The following is a 13,795-nucleotide window of genomic DNA, read 5'->3' on the forward strand; positions in this document are numbered from 1 at the left end:
CAGACTGTGGTCACCTGCCTAGGACCCAGATTGTAGGGCCCATGGGTCTACTCCTCCTCCTGGGGTTCATGTTGAGGACAGTTTCTGGCCAGACATCTTGTTGCATTTTCCAGCTAACATCCTGTTTGTTCCTGTGCTCCCTCTGCCCTCCTGGTGGTTAGCTATAGGGCCTGTGTTTACTACATCTTGGGCATGGTAATTTCCCACGTGCCTGGGGGGAATTCCATTGTGCAGCAGCTAGGTATATAAGGTTTTTCCTAAGCTTGAATAAAGGGCATTAGCTTATCTCCTTTCGAATGACCCAGGTCTCTTGTGTGTTTTTTCAATCTCCAGGCCCTTGCCCAGCTTGTGAATGGTACAGTGGTGTGAACTGTACCGTAGAGAGCAACGCAGGAGTCACACCAGATGAAATTGCATCTGTCAACACAGTCGTGGATAGGGAAAAGGCTCATTAGGCCCACTCCTCCCTGAGGAGCTACTGGTAGCTACTGGTTGCTAGGTGAGGGGAGACATTTCTTGCTAGTAAGTTGTCAATGTCCTGGTAAATTATTGCCCACCAATGTGTAAACAGCTCTAATTAAATTCAACAGGTCTCATATGAACTTGCCATAAACATACATAAACACAAGACATGAATGTAGAAGGGAGACTAGATGAAGAGGTTCAGGTGGTGGGGAAGAGGAGCAAGAGAAGGTAACAGTAGAAATGATCAAAATGCAGTATGTAAATCTATAAAATTATCAAAGAATGAATTAACTAAACGTCAAAGAGAAAACACATGGTCTATCAAAACAGTTTCTTGAGCTGATGAAGCTGGTGATGTAACTCACTAGGTAGAGGTTCGCACTGCCTGTAGTCTCAGGATCAGAGTTCAAAGTCATCCACCTGCACAGCTGCAGCTTAGATAGATAATTAATGCATAAGCAGTAAAAGAATTGCAGAACCAAAGCCAAACAAGAATAATGTATGATTCCAATCACATTCTTTATATGCTTTGGGTTTTTTTTTTTTTTTTTTTGGTTTTCTGAGACAGGGTTTCTCTGTAGCTTTGCAGCCTGTCCTGGAACTAGCTCTTGTAGACCAGGCTGGCCTCAAACTCACAGAGATCCACCTGCCTCTGCCTCCCGAGTGCTGGGATTAAAGGCGTGCGCCACCACCACCCAGCTTGCTTTTTTTCTTTTTTAAAGATTTATTTATTATGTGTACAGTGTTCTGCCTGCATGTATATGTGCATGACAGAAGAGGGCACCAGATCTCATCACAGATGGGTGTGAGCCATTATATGGTTTCTGGGAATTGAACTCAAGACCTCTGGAAGAACAGCCAGTGCTCTTAACCACTGAGCAATCTCTCCAACCCCTATCGTTAAAAACAATAACAACAAAATCCAGTAAAAAGTTTAGAGTGGTGAAATCTACAGAAAGAGAGTAGAATAATTATTACTAAGGCTGGAGTTGAAGATACAGGGTTTCTTTTTGAGGAGATATAAAATGTACTAGCAATGATTGAATTGTACAGTCTGAACGCTCAGAGTGTGTGTCAATTACGTATCTATGAAGTTATTTAAATAAACAGCCCAAACTGGGCGGTGGTGGCGCACGCCTTTAATCCCAGCACTCGGGAGGCAGAGGCAGGTGGATCTCTGTGAGTTTGAGGCCAGCCTGGTCTACAAGAGCTAGTTCCAGGACAGACACCAAAGAAACCTTGTCTCGAAAAACAAACAAACAAACAACAACAACAAAAAAGAAACAGCCCAGATGCTTTAAGTTTTTGGCTTTATAGCTGATTCAGATTTTCATAGCTCTTCTCCCTCTTGAGGCCTCAGAGAGAAGGGACAGAGAGAAAGAAATCAGGAGAAGGGAAGTGTTTCTCACTTAATGAACTCAGTGTGGCTACAACCTGGTTGTATTCTGTTTAAATCTGGTTGGTTGAGTGAGGGTATTTGTAGGTTTTTTGAGTAATATTAATCTTTATACTGCATTGTCATTAGGAACTGTTGGACTCTAGCGTCCAAACACCTCCAAACACCGAGAAGGAGTCGCCCCCAGAGACCATCTCACACACCACAGCCGATGCAAAAGCATGAGGATTTTATTAATTCTGTCATGACAGGGTCCGGGACCTCTTAAAACAGCACTGCCTAAACAGAGTGCAGTGCCATTTGCCTCTAATTTCAGCATGGTGGAGGTTGAGCCAGTGGGATACAGAGATTTTGCTATGTAGGCCTCATAGCAGACCTTGGCTCAGACAACAACACCTCTCTCATTCTGCCACGGATTGGCTGATTGCTGGGTGCAGTGTCCTCTAGGGACCCCCGAGTGTGCACCTCTCTCACCCTGCCCCAGATTGGCTGATTTCTGGGTGCAGTGTCCTTTAGGGACCCCCGAGTGTGTACCTCTCTCATCCTGCCCCAGATTGGCTGATTGCTGGGTGCAGTGTCCTCTAGGCACCCCTCAGTGTGTTTGTTCCTTTGGGATACTTGATGCCCTTTAAGTGATGTTGCTAAACCGAAGGGTTGCAGAATCAGTCATATGCTTTCCTCTGCATATCTCACCAGTGTTCGTACAATCCCTGTTGGCACTGACTACGCCGGTGGCTTCCAGCTTCAGAGCACTTTAGCCAGATTTGTATGTTGACACAAGATAAAGGCACACTTCACCGAACCTTGATTAAGGATGGTTGACTGGTCCTGGGGGCATGGATCAGTGGGTTAAAGTGCTTCTTGTGCAAGTGATGAGGAACTGTGTTCAGATGCCCAGCACGCATGTGAGAGCCAGTAGCTGGTATCTGCAATCACAGAGCTGGGGGAAGGAGACATGCAGGTCGTGGGGTCTCCCTGGCCAGCCAGTCCGACAGAACTAGTTACCTCTAGGTTCAGTGAGAGACACTATCTCAAAAAGCTAAGGTAGGAGCCCAGAGAGATGGCTCAGTGGTTGAGCGCACTTGTTCCTGCAGAGGACTCTGGTTCCAGTCCCAGAACCCACTGTAACTCCAGGTCTAGGGCATCTGAAGCCTGCGTTTGACCACGGGCACCAGGCACTCAAGTGGTTCATAGACACACATGTTAGCAAACACTTACACACATAAAGCACATCTTTTAAAAACTTAAAAACAAAGCAGGGTGGTTGTGACACACACCTTTAATCCCAGCACTCGGGAGGCAGAGGCAGGTGAAGCTGTGAGTTCAAAGCAGGCCTGGTCTACAGAACAAGTTCCAGGATAGCCAGGGCTACACAGTGAAACACTGTTTCAAAAAACCAAACCAAACCAACCAACCAACCAACCAACCAAACAAACAAACAAAAAGCTCTGACTCAGAACTTGCTATGCAGACCAAACAGGCCTTGAACTCTTCACATTCTACCTGCCTCATCTCAGCTTCCTGGATGTGGGATTACAGCTGTTGGACTTTTTTTTTTTTTTTGGCTGTTGTTGTTGTTTGATTTTGTTTTGTTTCTTTTTGAGGGGGGCTTGAGACAGGGTTTATCTGTGTAGCCTTGGCTGTCCTGGACCTCACTCTGTAGAACAGGCTGACCTTGAACTCAGAGATCTACCCTCCTCTGCCTCCCTAGTGCTTGTATTTAAAGGCAAGCACCACCACCACCACCGGACTGATTTTATTTTGCTTTGTTTTGTTTTTCTTATCAATTGCAGGTACTCTTGCCTTTTGCCTTTCCCCTTAATAACGTATCTTGGAAGGGTTGCAGATGTGGTTTAGTGCTAAATAGGATGCTTGCCAAGCAAGTTTAAGACCTAGGCTTCTGTTTCCAGCGCTGAAAAAAATATCATTAGGCACAATTCCTATACCAGATACTATTGTCCTGTTGCCCCACAGCCTTGACAATGGAGTGTATTCTCTGTAGCTCAGTGGCAGGGTGACTCACTTGTGCAAGGTCCTGGGGTGCTGCCCCCGGCACCAAAACAACAAATGGGCCAGCAGTTAAGAAATCGGGCTGCTCTCACAAAGAACCCGAGTTCAGTTCTCGGCTACGAACTCCAGTTCCAGGGAATGCCAGCCCCTCTTACGCCCTCAGATACAAGGCGCACATGTGATGTACATACACAGATGCAGGCAAAGCTCTCATACACAACAGATAAAAATAAAGAAATCTTCAACAGAAAGACATTTTTCATTATAATTTTGGCCAGTATAGATAAAACATCATATACTGTTTTATATCTATATAATTGTAGTATTTTGTAAGTGATATCAAAATGATTCTTTTAAAATCTGTGTGTGCTCATGTTTCGTGTGTGTTCACGTGAGTGAGGGCAGAGGACAGCCCTGAGTGTCACCGGAAACATTGTCTATTGTCTTTGAGAATAATGGCTCATTGCCCTGGAGCTCACCATTAAGACTCGGGTAGCTGACCAACACCCCCAGGGATCCTCCAGTTTCCTCCCCAGCTCTGGGATTAAATATGACACTACCACACGTGGTATTTTTACCGGGGTGCTGAGGGTCAGCCTCAGGTTCTCGAGCTTGTGGAGCAAGGACTTGAGTGACTGAACCGTTTCCCACCCCTGAAATGACCCTGACAGTGGTTTAGTCTGCAGAGCCCGGGGCCACAGGGCCATCTTTTCTGAGTAATAGTTTAGTCCTAGTTTCCTTCCTGCTGTGATAAACACCAGGACCAAAAGCAGTTTAGGAAGGAAAGGGCTCGTTTCATCTTATACTTCCGGAGAGCGGTGCGTTTCATCTTATACTTCCGGACAGTGGTGCTCTCCACGACTTACTCAGCCTGCTTTCTTACACAACCCAGTACCATATGCTCAGCAGTGGCACTGCACTCAGGGGCGATGCCTGAAAATCAAGAAAATGGCAGCTGGGTGGGCCTTTAATCCCAGCACTCGGGAGGCAGAGGCAGGTGGATCTCTGTGAGTTCGAGGCCAGCCTGGTCTACAGAGCTAGTTCCAGGACAGGCTCCAAAGCTACAGAGAAACCCTGTCTTGAAAAAACAAAAAACAAAAACCAAAAAAAAAGGAAAAAAATGCCTGCCAGACTTGCCTACAGGCCACTATGATGGAGGCATCTTCTCGATTCAGGTTACTTCTTCCCAGATGACCCTAGCTCGTGTCAAGTTGACAACACATTAACCTGCACAGTTCTGCAGGTGTCTTTTACAGACAGTAAGATACCAACACGCACCTTTGTTTTAAATTGAATTTTACGTGTGTTTGTGTGTGCACCACACACACACAGGAGCTCTTAGAGGCCAGAGGAGGCTTCAGATCTTTTGGAACTGGGTGATTACAGATGACCAAGAGTCACCGAGGGGGTGCTGGGAACCGAACGTGGGTCTGCTGCAAGAACAACAGGTGCTCTTAGCTGTTGAGCCACCTCGCCAGCCCACACACATCATTCCTGAGACAGGGTCTTGTTAAAGTAGCTCAAACAGGTCTTGAACTCATGATCCTCCTGCCTCGTTGCCTTGAGTTCTGGAATTTACAGTTATATGCCGTCACTATTGGTTACAATTCACCCCTTTCAAGTATAAAACAGTAGATTTTAGTGTAGAGAATCATTCAAACATCATCAAAATCAATATTCATATTATTATCACATTAGATTATATAAATGACATATAATATTTATGCCCTGGCAATCCTGAAGCATGCGGGTGCAGCCCATGTATGGTGGTTCTGTTGACCTTGTCCATATTGGGTTTCATGGTCTAAGTTGATGAGGACGACTGACCATGTCTCTTCCTCAAGAAGGTACCACTCAGGACCTTTGGAAAATCAGGCAGTGCTATTAACCGCTGAAGGATCTCTCCAGCCCTTAGACGACCTTAGAGGACTCTGACCCTAAATGACCACCAATCTGCTTCCTGTCATATTGTTATTTGTTTATTTTGTGTTTTGAAAGAGGGTCTCTCTATGTAGTTCTGGCTGTTCTGGAACTTGTCATAAAGACTAGACTGCCCTGGAATTCACTGGAGAGTGGCAGCTGGTCTTGAACTCCTAATCTTACTGCCTCAGCCTAAGTGATAGTATTTCATGGAGGCCTTGTGGAGCAACCATGGCATGTCTGACTCCAAGTGCGAGAGGGTACCACCATGTCCTTTTGTTTTGACATTTATTTGTGCATTTATTTAGATAGCGAGTGTGTTGAAACAGGACAATGGTGGCCAACATGATACATGGTTTCTCAATTTCCTAATAAGGCAATGGGCTGCCCATTTCGAAAGCTCTGCCTGGGAAGGCTTTGGGAGACTTCAGTGATGATGGGTCTCCTGGATGCAGTCTGTTCGCACTGGTTTGTTGTAGTCTCTAGTTCTGATAATGTTTAAGTTGTCCTCCTGTGTCATTCCAGTATGTGCAGCTATGACGGCTTAGGAGGGGCAGTCTGAGACGGGGATGACAATTAAGCCTCAAAAGCATTATGGCATTATATCTGTCCACATGGCTTTTGTCAAAGGGTACTGGTGACAATGTGAGCATGGTTTCCTTCAGAGATACTGAGAAATATTAGAGGAATCCACACCTACTTTAAATAAGCTAAGAGGTTACAGATTGGGGTGATTTGAATCTCTTGTGTCTTTCTAGACTGGCTTTAGGAGTAGCCACAAGTAGCTTGATGAACTGCAGTGGTCCTTCAGAACCCCCCAACAGATGACCTAAGTAACTGGCATCCTTTAGAACCCCCTACATGCCAATCACAGCTGTTTGCTGCCAAACTATATTGGCCATTATAAACCTTCTGTGTCCTGTATTTATGATCATCACCTTGAACTTTTAAAAATAATATGATTTATTCTTTGAAAAAAAGAAGAGTGTGTGTGTGTGCATGTGTGAGTGCATGTGTGTGTGTGTGCGCATGTGTGTGTGTGTGCTTGTGTGTGTATGTGTTTACAAGTGCATGTGGAGGTCAGGGGACAACTTGAGAGAGTTGGTTCTCTCCCTCTGCCGTGTGAAGGATCAAACTCGGGATGTCAGGTTTTGTGGCTAGTTTCTTTATCTGCTGTGACATCTTTCCAGTCATGAACATGAAGTTTTTATTTATCTTGAGTAAGTACCTATAAGCAGAATTATTTGGTTATATAGTCGTAATTCTATATTTAATCATTTGAAGAACCACTATTGTAGCTAGAATATATATATATATATATATATATATATATATATATATAAATGATTATACACCATGACCAAGCCAGCTCTATCACTGAAATGCTGAGATGGTTCAACATATATAAGTCAATAAATGTAATAAATCTCTAAATGGACTTAAAGGTTAAAAAAATCACCTGATCATCTCAATAGAAAAACAGAAAAGGCCTTTCACAAAACCCAACAAAAGTCCTAGAAAATATAGGTCTAGAAGGGAAGCTACTTCAACACAATAAAAGCTACCTATGAGAGGAACTCGCAGCCAGCATCTTTCTAAATGCTGAAGAGCATGAAGCAACCCCACTGAAGTCAGGAACAAGACAACATTGTGTTTGAAATACTAGCTGGAGCAATAAGAAAGAGAAGGAGATTAAACAAATACAATCAGAGAAAGGAAAAGTAAAACTATCCCTAGTAGCAGATGATGTGATTCTATTCATTAGAAATCCCAAAAATTTTACCAGAGAACTCCTAAAACTGAGAAACAATTTCGGCAATGTGGCAGGATATAGAAAGAACCTGCACAAATCAGTAGCTTTTTTTTTTATACATCACCAACAAGCATCCTAAAGGGACTCTAGCCAGCCCAAGCACAGCAAGCATCTGCCTTACTAACACTGGTCCTTTCACATAAAGAGAGGGTCGTGTGGTGGTGAACACTGTCCCATCCATGATAGCCTCAGAGAAAATGTTGGTCGTCGTCTTCTTCTTCTTCTTCTTCTTCTTCTTCTTCTTCTTCTTCTTCTTCTTCTTCTTCTTCTTCTTCTTCTTTTGGTTTTTCGAGACAGGATTTCTCTGTAGCTTTGGAGCCTGTCCTGGAACTAGCTCTTCTAGACCAGGCTGGTCTCAAACTCACAGAGATCTGCCTGCCTCTGCCTCCTGAGTTCTGGGATTAAAAGGCGTGCACCACCACTGCCTGGCACAGACTCAGAGAAAATGAAGTATCTAGGAATAACCCTAACCAAAACAGTGAAGAACCTTTGCAATGGATTTTAAAACTGAAGAAAGAGGTAGAAAAAGACATTCTAGAAAATGGGAAGACATCCCATGCTGATGGATTGGTAGAATTAACATTGTGAGCTGGGATGTGGTGGTACATGCCTTTAATCTCAGCAGAGGCAGGCGGGTCTCCGTGAGTTTGAGGCCAGCCTGATCTACTGAGGGAGTTCCAGGATAGCCAGGACTGTTACACAGAGAAATCCTATTTTGAAAGAAAAGTTAAAAAAATAAAAATAAAAGGAAAACCCAAACATTATAACCAAAAACAAAAACAAAAAACCCACCTACCTAATTGGGACTGTGAGGTGCTAAATTAACTTTGAACAAAATCAAGAGGACTACGTTGTATCCTGGGTCACCAAAGGTAACTGAGCCTCAGACTGTGCAAGAAAGCTGGCCTGGAGCTCCTCCTCATGGCCAGACCATGGAGATGGCTGGGTGGATATCTGCCCCACCTCAGTGTACACAGACCAGCCACACAGGCACAGCATCCTAAGGCGGTCCTTCCGAGCAAGGTTATATGCTTCCTGTGTGATCTAAATCGTGATTCCTCCCCGCTAATACCCACTTTTCATCAGTTTTGAGATTATCATACAAAGTAATGGGTTTTTATTATGGCAATCTTTTGCCTTTTTTTAGTGAAATATTGTTTTCTCTTTCCAAAGGATTTTTATTGGTTTTAAACAACATCTCACGTAGAGTAAGGTGATGTAAAACTCACTATGAAGGGGAGGATGACTTAAAACCCTAATCCTCTCAGGCGCTGGGATCTGGCTTCCGTGGGAAATCCTTTCCCTAGTTCTGTGTGGGATGCCATTGAATTTTGGTGGTGATTATGATGACTCTGTAGATAGTTTTGCTTTGGTAATTATATAGTTTCGCAATATTAATTCGGCCATTACACAATCGTGGAAGTCCTTTTGTTTTCTAGTGTCTTCTTCAGTGTCTTCAAGTTTTCCTTGCCGCAGTATTTCACCTCATTAAGGTTTATTCCTTTTGAAGCTATTGTGAGTGGGATATTTTTTTTCTCTACAAGTTTATTAGTATATTGAAAAGCTACTAATTTTTGTATGTTGATTTTTTTTCTTTTGGTTTTTGGTTTTTTGAGATAGGATTTCTCTGTGTAAAAGCCCTGGCTCTTCTGGAACTCACTATGTAGACCTGGCCTTGAATTCACTGAGATCCACCTGCCTCTGCCCTCCGAGTGCTGGGATTAAAGGCGTGCCCTACCGCTGCCACTGTCTGCTGCAGATTGACTTTGTATTATGTCACTGTGCTGAAAGTATTCATCAGATCTGAGAGTGTCCTCAGGACCTTTCAAGGGGAGGGTCTTGTCACCTGCAAATATACATGATCTGATTTCTTCCTTTCCTACCTGCACTTGCTCCATCTTTTCCCCATTTATTGTCCTTTTGCTTTAGCTAAGACTTCAAGCACGATATTGTATAGACTAAGACCAGGGGGCACCCTTTTCTCACTCCAGATTTTAGAAGAAAGGCTCTCAGTTTTCCCCAAAAGGTGAAGTACCTCCCTAATTTGTGTCATCTTTGTGCAGGCACATGCTGCCCCCTCTATGTCATTCCCAGCTCAGTGTGTGCCGCCCAGTATGCATTCCTTATATCTATTCATTTCCCTGTGGACCTACTTCCAAAATGCTTCTTTAATTATCTCGGCAAGCCAGTTGCTACCCCATTGCTCCAGAAGATCAAATGCCAAATTTCTGTAAATACACTCTGATTCCTAAAAATGCTTTGATTCCCCTCCAAATCACCAAGTAATCTCCCCCCACCCCAGAAACCCTTTCTATGTAGCCCTGGCTGTCCTGGAACTCGCTCTGTAGACCAGGCTGGCCTCGAACACATAAAGATTCACTTGCCTCTGCCTCCCACATATGCGGGGATTTAAGGCATTTGCTACACACCTGGCTATATCTAAACTTCTTTCCCTCTCTTCCTCTTGTCTGTCTGTCTGTTTTCAGATAATATCTCACTAAGTAGCCTTGACTGTCCTGGAACTCAGGACATGGATGTAGATAGACAACATTGGCCCTAAACTCACAGATATCCTCCTTCCTCTGCTTCCCAAGCACTAATAGTACTAAGGAGTGTCCCACCACCTGGGTTTCTTGCTACATTCTCTCCCTTGTCCCTTTTGTTCTTAAGGACTTTACTGACTTCCTGAGTTCCATGTGTCTTTCAGAATTCCCTTCTTGTCTCTTTTTCCCACTAAGAGTTTCTTTGAATTGTTTTCTTCCCTCTCTACTTTCAGGCCTTAGCTTACATGTTAATTACCAAGGGAGATGGTCATGTGATGGCCACTATAGTTTATTATGCTTAGAGCCTGTATTATCTGGCCATATAATAATACTATATAAAAAGAGAGAAAGCCAGGCCTTTAATCCCAGCACTCAGGAGGCAGAGGCAGGCAGATCTCTGGGAGTTCGAGACCAGCCTTGTCTACAAGAGCTAGTTCCAGGACAGGCACCAAAGCTGTAGAGAAACCTTGTCTCAAAAAAACCCCAAAAAGCCAAAAATAAATAAATAAATAAATAAATGAGAGATATCATATTTGTTTCTTTGTGTAAAAATTTATTTATTTATTTATTTATTTATTTTTGATTTTTCGAGACAGGGTTTCTCCGTAGCTTTTGGTTCCTGTCCTGGAACTAGCTCTTGTAGACCAGGCTGGCCTCGAACTCACAGAGATCCGCCTGCCTCTGCCTCCCGAGTGCTGGGATTAAAGGCGTGCGCCACCACCGCCCGGCGTAAAGATTTATTTTATGTATATCTGTGTTTTGTCTGCATGTATGTATGTGAACCACATATGTTCCTGGTGCCCTTGAAAGTCAGAAAAGGACATCAGATCCCCTGGAACTGGAGTTCCAGATACTTGTGACTTACCCCGTGGGTAGGGGTAACCGAATCCAGTTTGTCTATGGAAGCAACCAGTGCTCTCAGTTGCTGAGACATCTCTCCAGCCCACATATCTATTTCGTAGCTTAGAATGTGTAATAAATATCTGTTTAGTAAATGAAGAGCTATGTCTTGCTAATGTGTGCCTGTAAAAACAGTCGTTGGTAGCTGGAGATGGAACTCAGTAAAAAGACCATTTGCCTGGCATACGCGGAGCCCTGGGTTCAGTTCCTACACTGCATAAACTGGGCGTGGTGGTGTAGACCTGTAGTACTAGTACTTGGGGAACAGAGGCAGGAAGAACAGAAACTCATCATCATCTTTGGGAGTTCAAGGCCAGCTTGGGTTGTGTGTGAGCCTGATTCAAAATGACAAAAAGTTCAGAGTGAGGTGAACTTTAGAACTCAGAGAGCCGGGGTGTCATCAGGGCTCTGTCTTTATACACCAATGGCCTCCATGGCTCCTCTCACCCCGTTTTCCTTTAGTGTGACTTTGAACCCCCAGATTGGTATCAAGAATGGGTATATACAGGTGTGCAGTCTTTGTGCTCAGGGGCCAAGGCAGGAAGATCAAGGCAAGTTTGAAGCCAGTCTGGGTTACATAGTGAATTTCAGACCAGCCTGGGGCTAAAGAGATACTGTCTCCGTCTGCTCCCCACAAAACAGTGAGTTTGCAGGTTCACAATTCCCCTTCATGCCATCTTTCTCTCCTCCACTCCCCATGACAAAGGAACGTTTCTGTCTGAGTCAGGATTCCTGATTCTGAGTAATGGAAATGGAGTCATGTAAGTAACGGAAAGACATTTGTTGGAAAGAAATCAAGCAGCTTTCAGAGGGATTGTTAGTCTTATAACCAGGTGAAAGTCCAGACAAGTCAGAGTGAGCAGAGTCCGGTTAGGACAATGACAGCATCAGGCACTGTTGCCACCGGACAGGACTGACCGTAGGGAGAACTCCCGCACAGCTGCAGCTGGTTCCTGAGCGTTGGCATGCACCCTTAGTTGGCCTCTGTCTTCAGCACCTTCTGTTTGGCATATGTGAATTGCGTCTGAGAGATCCCCAAGGGTACGAAGCCTATGTGAAACTTGGCTGGGAAAAGCCTAGCACACTGAGATATTCCTTAATCAACAGTTTCATTGGCGTTGTCCCTTTGGAAGCTTAGGTAGGATGTTTAGGAATGTGGACATCAACTTGCTAAAGGTGTAAGGTGGAGAACAATAAAGAGGCCCTTGGCTAAGGGAAGGTGTCTCCACCCGAGAGAGGCTTGGTGTCCCCACCCCACCCCACCCCCGCCGAAACTGGAAAGGCTAACATTGTTCTTAAGGTGCCCTGTGCCCTGTGTCTTCTTCCACAGACCTGTGTGAACCCCCACCTATCGACAACATTTGGGGCCTGATGTGAGGTGTGAAGACGTACAGTTGTTCTGGACACTTTGAAGGACTGGAGGAAGCATGCTCTCGGGGTAAGAGGACTCCAGTATTGGCAGGGTCACGGGACACTTCCCATCTCAGGGAAGTATGTGCAGCTATTAAAATGCCTGTTAAAAGGAAGCAGAGTGGAAGGGAAGGAGAAACAGCTGCAGAGCTTTTGATCTTAATTAAACGACACTGCCATTTGGTTTCAGGCAGCTCCTCATGCTCTGTTAAAACTGGCGGTGTGGAAGCAAGAGTTTTCCTTTTTAAAGATTTTATTTACTTATTATGTATACAGTGTTCTGCTGGGGACACCAGGTCTCATTGCAGATGGTTGTGAGTCACCATGTGGCTGCTGGGAACTGAACCCAGAACCTCTGAAGAGCAGCCAGTGTTCTTAACTGCTGAGCCATCTTTCCAGCCCCAGAAGCAAGTGTTGAGAGCTTTGAGGAGAGCTCATCAGAAAGGAGAGTCCATACCATTAAAAATTTGACCTTTATATAATTTAATTTAAAATATCTGGAGCTGTTGCAGAGTGAGGTGTCTCTTAAAGCTCGATCTGAAACAGGGAAGTGAAAGGGAGCACATTCTGCCTGGAAACTGTTGTCAGCAGAGGAGAAGCTCTTCTCAGAAAGACAAGAGTGCTGTTTCAGAGGAAAGTAAAAGTGAGGAGAGCCAAGCCTGTGGAGATGACTCTCCCCCTCTCCATCTGATGAAACAGATTTACAACTGAGAAGGGCTACAAGGCCCTGAGACAAAGAGCAAAAAAGGAAAAAGGAAACTTCTCAGTAGAGAAAAGGAAAAGAAAGGAAATAAAAAAGGAAATCTTCCCAATAGAGAAGGGGGAAGGAAAGGAAGGAAATTTCTCTGTGGAAAATGGAGAAATGTTTAATCAAGAAAAAAGGATTTTCTCAGTAAAAAAGGGGAAAGATTTTAAACAAGCCTAAAAATTAAAAGGTCCCATAAACTAAAAATGAAGGAAAGAAAAAAGCCTCTTCCTAATAGAAATAGAGGAAGAAAAAAGGCTCTTTTCAAAGTAACTGAGGATAGCTGAAATGCTGACCTCTTCCTGCTGGTCAGCTTCCTCATGGATCTGCCCAAGAGTTCAGAGTGGCATCTGAATCACAAAGAATCCAGAAGTGACCGCGGTCGCACACAGGGCTGCAGCCTCAACAAGTACAGGTGGACCACACTGCTGCAGCCTGAACGAGCACAGGTGACTGCACCTCGGCAGCCTGAATGAGCACAGGTGGCCAGCTCCCTGCAGAAGTAGCCATTATTCATTGTCGGGGACATCAGTCCTCCAAGGACCCAGTGGCCTTAGGCAATGCCAGCTCTAACCCAGTGGCCTGGGGGCTGG

This window comes from Microtus oregoni, unplaced genomic scaffold (genome assembly GCF_018167655.1).
Source record: "Microtus oregoni isolate MIOR12 unplaced genomic scaffold, Mior012 000054F_ref0000373, whole genome shotgun sequence".
Taxonomy (NCBI): domain Eukaryota; kingdom Metazoa; phylum Chordata; class Mammalia; order Rodentia; family Cricetidae; genus Microtus; species Microtus oregoni.